At 33.3% G+C, this 6,950-nt stretch overlaps 1 non-coding gene across 1 annotated transcript; it reads left to right on the plus strand.

Annotated features, from left to right (window-relative positions):
- Positions 1-4,836: 4,836 nt before the first annotated feature.
- Positions 4,837-4,943, plus strand: LOC141425998 (U6 spliceosomal RNA). The gene has a single exon (XR_012451112.1). It is a non-coding gene; the product is annotated as a U6 spliceosomal RNA (small nuclear RNA).
- The last annotated feature ends 2,007 nt before the right edge of the window (positions 4,944-6,950 follow it).

Here is a 6,950-nt window from a genome sequence, read left to right on the forward strand (position 1 = left end):
AAATAAGTTTGGCCTGGTGGTTGATGTCTGTAATCCCTGCTATAAGGGAAGCACAGGTAGAAGCATCATGGTCTGAGGCCAATTCTATTTTCAATCCACCTCTTTATCCCCCATGAATTTGTCCAACTTTCTACACAAAGCATATAGAATCTTCCCTAAATGATAAAGCTAATTATGTATACATTTGATAGCTGTAGTCATTTTCTCATACTAATCTGAATTAATTCACTATTTTACACAGCCATTCAAAAAATATAAATTGTCCACAAAATAGTAGCAGAACAGAGGAAAATAGATCACAGTTCTCTATGAAGAAACCTAATTGCTGAGGGAAATGACACTGAAACTGAGGCACTTAAAAAATTATTTGCAGTTTGCAATATAAGGACATAGATGAGGCAACAGAGAAAGGTTTACAAAACAAAGTATTTCAGAAACTGTGGGTAATTTCATAGAGTTAAAACACAGAGTACAATAAACCATGACAAACTGGAAATGCTGACTACAAGTTGGACTGTATCCAGTAAGCAAGGCAGAATAATCAAATCCTAGATGGGAACAACAGATAGAAAGTAACTGAAATCCTAAGAAGAGAACACAGCTCATAGATGATACTTGCATTTGTGAAAGCTGATATTTCAGATAAATGGGATGAGAGAGTTTGACTATATAATGTTTAAAATGTTAGTTTTCTTAGTAATTACTAAGAAATACAGCACAGATGGTATGAATTAGAAATAAGCATATATTAAAGTTACTGAAAGTTCAGAGGGTTTTATTGGTAATTTATAATGTAGCATATACTAACTGACTGTAGAAATTGGTAACAGTTGTGAAATTGATATTAGGCAAAAATAAAGCTAGAAGCACTGCTTATATATCAGGTGGCAGATAGTGAAGAAACTGATGTGAAAGATTGAAACACTATTGACCTATAGTGAGAGAACCGAGAGTAAGTTATCACCTTCAGTAATTTAGAGGGGAGAAAATGAATCCAATGGTTATAAATTAAGATGAACAGATCGAAAAACAGTATGTGTTGGTTACTTTTTCTATACATTGATAGGGTTTCACACAAATACACAAAAGGTAAACTCAGAAAAAGTTCTTATTTGCACATAGAAGTAAAATAAAACAATTACCTGAATTTCTAAATTCAGGTACTTCAGGGTAGGGAAAGAAAGTAAACTTTCTCAGTTCCATAATAACCTTTAAAAATGGGACAGTCTTTGAGCAATAGAAGTCAATTAAAAATACTCTCTAATGGCAAGAACTGATCCAAAAAAATAGCTAATAAACCTGCCATTAAACGTTTTGTGTGAATTGCAATACCAGCTAACATATCCTTTCAGGTGAAAGAAATGTTCAGAGGAAAGGACATAAGGAAAAATTAAAATATCGATAGGCTGCCAGTGTCTCAAACTAGGCATCACCAGTGTTCATCCCAAAGGAACTGAGGAATGTGCTATGCATGTCCCATGGCTCTTGGACCACAGCTGCTAGTTGTGGAACCCCCCCCCCAGTGATATTCATGATTGTCCTGTGTGACTTAAGGATAGTGCCCTCTGTAACATAAAACATTAGAACCACAGGCCCAGCACCACTGGCACTTGATTCTACAAGGCCTGAGGACATATATTCATTGCAAAGTTGCACCATTACCTTTAAAAACTGCTGCAGTCTAGACTGTTGAGACATGCTAACACTGATTAAAACTGAAGTTTATATTTATGAACTCACCTTGAATAAAAGAACCTATTCAACTGGTATGCCATATCACATAAATGTAAAAGAATTTTCCTATGAAAACTACTAAATAAAATTAGGAAGCAACATTTACTCAAGATGATCAAGACATCAAAGTAGGGACACAAAAAACAGAAAACTACATGGAAGCAAGACACATCCATGGATCATAATAATTATCCAGACATAGATCCCAATTTGAAGGAAATCCATTAAGTATTTAAAAAATAATTTGAACTAATAATCCTAAGAAGATACAACATGCAAGACACTACAGACTCACAATACAACAAAATGAGAAAAAGTATTCATGACATGAATTTTGACTTATAAACATTAAATGAATAGAAATCATAAAAAAGAATCAATCAAAAACCTTGGAAACAAAAATTTAAATCAGTGAAATAAAAACTATATACAATCAAGAGCTGAACCAAACTTACTGTACCAAACAGAAGAAAAAAATTTTTGAATTTGAGAACAGGTCCTTTGAAAAATCTTGGTCTGACAAAAGAAGAATTACTTTTATAAAGAATGGAGAATGAAGAGAGCTCACAAGACATATAAGACACCACTAAATTAACAAATATTCAAATTATGGGAGTTCCAGAGGATAATAAATGGAAAAGGTCATTGAAAACCTGTTTAGTGAATAACAACTACAAATTTCCCAAGTCCTCTAGAGATGTAAACATTCAGATCCAGGAAACTTAAAGGAGCCCACAAGGCTCAACCCTTTCCAAAGTATAACACAATCACATTGTCAAAAGCTCACTCGCAAAACAAAATGATAAGAACAGCAAAAGTGGCAAGTCACATATAAGGTAATCTTCATTACACTAAAAGACAGGTTTCTCAGCAGAAGTCTTATAGGCAAGAGGAGAACAAGATGATATATTAAAAGTCCTGAAGGGAAAAAAAAGCTGAAAACCAGGAATACTACACCCAGCAAAGCTATCACTCAGAAATAAGGAGAAGTAAAATACTCTCCCAATAAACAAAATAAAAGAATTCATCATGACCCAATGAGCCCTACAAAAAAACCAGATCAATGAAGTCCTATGCTACAAACACACCAGTAAAACAAACTCACTAGCAAAACATACACAACAGAAAGTGAGAAGAGAACAAAATTTAATTAGAACATAAAACTATCAAACCACAAATAAAGATAATAAGAGGAGTGAAAAAATAATCAACAAAATAATAGGAGTAAGTTTGTTATCAATAATAACCTTGATTATAAATGGATTATTTTCCCTAATAAAGAGGAAAGGATTGGTCAATGAATTAAAATACAAGGTACATAGATGGTAGATGATGATGATAGATAGATAGATAGATGACAGATCAACAATATGAAATTAGATCCCTACTACTCACCATACAGCAAAATCTACTGAAAATGAGTTAAAACCCTAATTATAAGACCTGAAATGAAAACTACTATAAGAAAACATGGGCAAATGCTTTGGGACATTTATGTAGGCTATGTATTTGTGGGGGGTAGCAAATACAAAAGCATATTTAACAAAAGTGAAAATAAACAACTGATTTAAAAAAACTAAAAACTCACACCTAGCAAAGGAAATGGTAGAAAGTTAAAAGAGATTTTACAAAATTAGAGAAAATGTTGCACACTATTCATCTAACAAGGGATTCATTTGGGGGATATATAAGGAACTAAAACAGCTCAACAATAAATAATAAAAATAATCTGATTATCCAAAATGATATATTTTGTGACATATTCTAAGAGTAAAGTATGATGTTTGAAGGCCACAATTATAATTCTCCAAATCATTTATTTAAACTAGCTCTGCATAAATTTTTCTTATTCATTTATGTAATTGAAGCTAGCCCTCCATGTCCATGTGTCCTGTTCTCATGAATTCAGTGATAGCAAATCATGCACTATATAAGTAGGTCTAAATGACTGACTCTGTACTGATATTTTACTGTTATTATTCCCTAAATGTTTCCTGCTGACAACTATTTTACATGGCATTTGCACTGTATCAAGTATTAAAGTAATCTAGATATGATGTAAAGTGTGAAGGAGGATCTGTGTAGGTTACCACAAATACTGTGCCATTTTATATAAAGGACTTAAGAATCTGCAAATTTCCATATTTGTACAGAATTGTGGAATCAGTTCTCCCACAAATACAAGGGCAACTGTATCGTCTATAAAATTAGTGTCCAAAGTTGTAATTGACTCAAATAGAAAAAGTAATCCTAAAATTCGTACAGAACCAAAAAGACTCAAAGCAACTAAAGCAACCTTAAGCAAGAAGAATAAAACTAGAAGCACCACACAGTCTGGATTCAAAATATAACACAAAGCTGAAGAATAAAAGGAGCATGGTACTTTCATAAAAAATAGGCCCAAAGACAAAGTAGAGAAACCAGAAATAAATCCACACTCTTACAACCAAATGATGTTTCACAACAGTGTCAAGGAAGTACATGTGGGTAAGGAAATTCTCTTCAACAACTGCTGACAGAGGCCAAGTGTGGTGGTACATGCTTGTAATCCCAGCTATACAAGCAGAAGTAGGAGTATCAGTGTCCAGTCTGGTCAAAGCAAAACATGCTAAACCCTATCAGAAAAACAACTAAGGTAAAAAGACTGAGAGTGTGGGTCAATTGACAAAGCACCTGTCTCGCATGCATCAAACCCCACCATAGATAAATAGTGTTGGGAAAACTGGATGTCTGCATTTAAGGACTGAGACTAGATGTATCTCTCTCATTTTAAATGAAAAATCAACGCGAATGAATTAAAAAGTTAATTGGAGAGACAAAAACTCTAAAAGTACCAGATGAAAACATATGAGAAACAGGCTATGTGACATTGGTAACTTAAGTCCTCTTGCTTGGTAAGCAGGCACTCTACCCCTTGAGCCACTCCACCAGTCCACTTGTGTGTTGGGTATTTTCAAGATAGGGTCTCACAAATTATTTGCCCAGGGCTGGCTTTGAATGGCAATCTGCCTGATCTCTGCCACCTGAGTAGCTAGGATTACAGGTGTGCACCAATGGTGCCCAAAATGGGAAAGAATTTTTTTAAACAAGAATGTAAAAGTGGTGCTCGCTTCGGCAGCACATATACTAAAATTGGAACGATACAGAGAAGATTAGCATGGCCCCTGTGCAAGGATGACACGCAAATTCGTGAAGCATTCCATATTTTTACTGGTTGAATATGAAAAAAAAAGAATGTAAAAGTGCAGGCAACAAAAGAAAAGATAGATGAATAAAACTGCTTTCAGTGTGCAAAGTTTCTGCACAGCAAAGGAAATAATCAGCAAAGTGAATACAGTTATAGAAGAAAATATTTCCAAACTATTTTTCCAACAAGGGATTAATAGCTACAATATATAACCAACTTCAAATTTACAATCATAGTCATTAGAAGGAATAGTGTTTGTGTTCTATTACATGGAGAATGATTGTAGCTAAAAATATTGTAACATAATTCAAAATAGCTAGAAGAGAATTTAAATGTACTTATCATAAGAAAGATTGATGTTTGAGATGATGGATAACCTACGTACTCTCAACTGATCTATACACAATCTATAAATGTACAAAAGCATCACATTGTACCCCATAACCCCATAAATTATTATTCATCGATAACAAAATAAGTGCATCCATACATTCTTACATAAATATATTAATAAATATAACAAGTGTTTAGTGACTCAGGAGATTAAATGAGTTTATTTTAAAACACATTTAACAACAGAAGAGATTTATTCCCAATGTAATTCATGAGATAACTGTGCATAAAAAGCATTTCCACGAAGCTCTCTGTCCCAAGGGATATTCTGTGTTAATTCAAACTAGGATAAGGATAAATGAGTGGTCCATTTGAAAACCATGCCCAAGAGGTTTCAGAAATAGCATACAAATAGTTCATGCACAAAGCATTCTGTGTATTTTCTACTATTGTTTTTCTAACATGTTTTCCCTTTTATTCCACACCTTACCAACTGAAAAACTAACAATTTTGAGGTTAAATGCTTAAATACTATACTCATTTAAGCAATAGCTTCTTAATTCTTCTCTGGAGGTATGAAAAAATCTAATAAATTCCTTTTTATTGAAGAATAGCTACCAAAATAAGGTAGGTAAAGTACTTGTTTTTATAAGTCACACATTCTCATGGAATGTTGGGATGTGTGTAGATCCCAAACTTAATATACTTACTTATGCGAGTCAGAGATCACTTCAATCCAGGGAGTCCATGTAAACTAGTTCAATGGCTCTAGGAAGAACTGGATTTCTCTTTTCAACTAATATCTCTTTCAAACTCTCACTTAAAACATTGAAAGCACTTAAGTTTTAATTAATACTATGTATGACATATTAAATACCTAAATGAAGTATAAAGCCTTCATTCAATTATGTGAATGAATCATTTTAATGGGTGGTCAAGTTTTTCATCTGTCTACTTGACCACATATTTTTCCAGATGTTTTGGTATCAGATAAAATGAGTTTTATTTCTTATACCCCTGCACTACATAAAATTAAGTGTAGTAAATGTAAAAAAAAATGCATTCAATGAAAATGAAGCATTATGATATACTGCGATGAAATGTGAGTGGAGATAATAAGGAAATATCAAAGAAACAGGGTTTGGAACTTTATTAAAGTAACTTTAAAGATTTGTGGATAAATAGATCCCTGTGAAGTGAAGTAGTGATAAGAAATCACTGGAAGTAGAAGATCAAAAAGTCATGGAAACCAGTAAATAAAAGAAATGAAATACCATGAGAAAGACATGTAAAAAGAGACCAGAGGACATAATTATAGAGCCTAGGAGACTTTACAGTAAGTCACATAGATTAAGCATGATTGTTGTGGTGCCTCAAGGGAAATCCTGTCTTAAAGTAGGCTCCAACAGATCTGATCATACAGAGTCAGTCATACTAACTGAAAGTTTTAAAATCAAACTGAAGTTTTAAAAACAGACAGATCTCAAAATAGATGAGATTTTCCTTAAACCAGAAGAGTCATGTCACCTGAGATGGCACAAATTAGGAAATCCTCTCTGATTTAATAACACACACACACACACACACACACACACACACACACACAAAACCCTTAAATAAATTGATGTCATCCAATCAGTTATTTTTAAATTGTTCTATTTCCTTTTTTACTTTACAAAACTTAGGTTCTACTGTT

Source organism: Castor canadensis, chromosome 8, assembly GCF_047511655.1.
Source record: "Castor canadensis chromosome 8, mCasCan1.hap1v2, whole genome shotgun sequence".
Taxonomy (NCBI): Eukaryota; Metazoa; Chordata; class Mammalia; order Rodentia; family Castoridae; genus Castor; species Castor canadensis.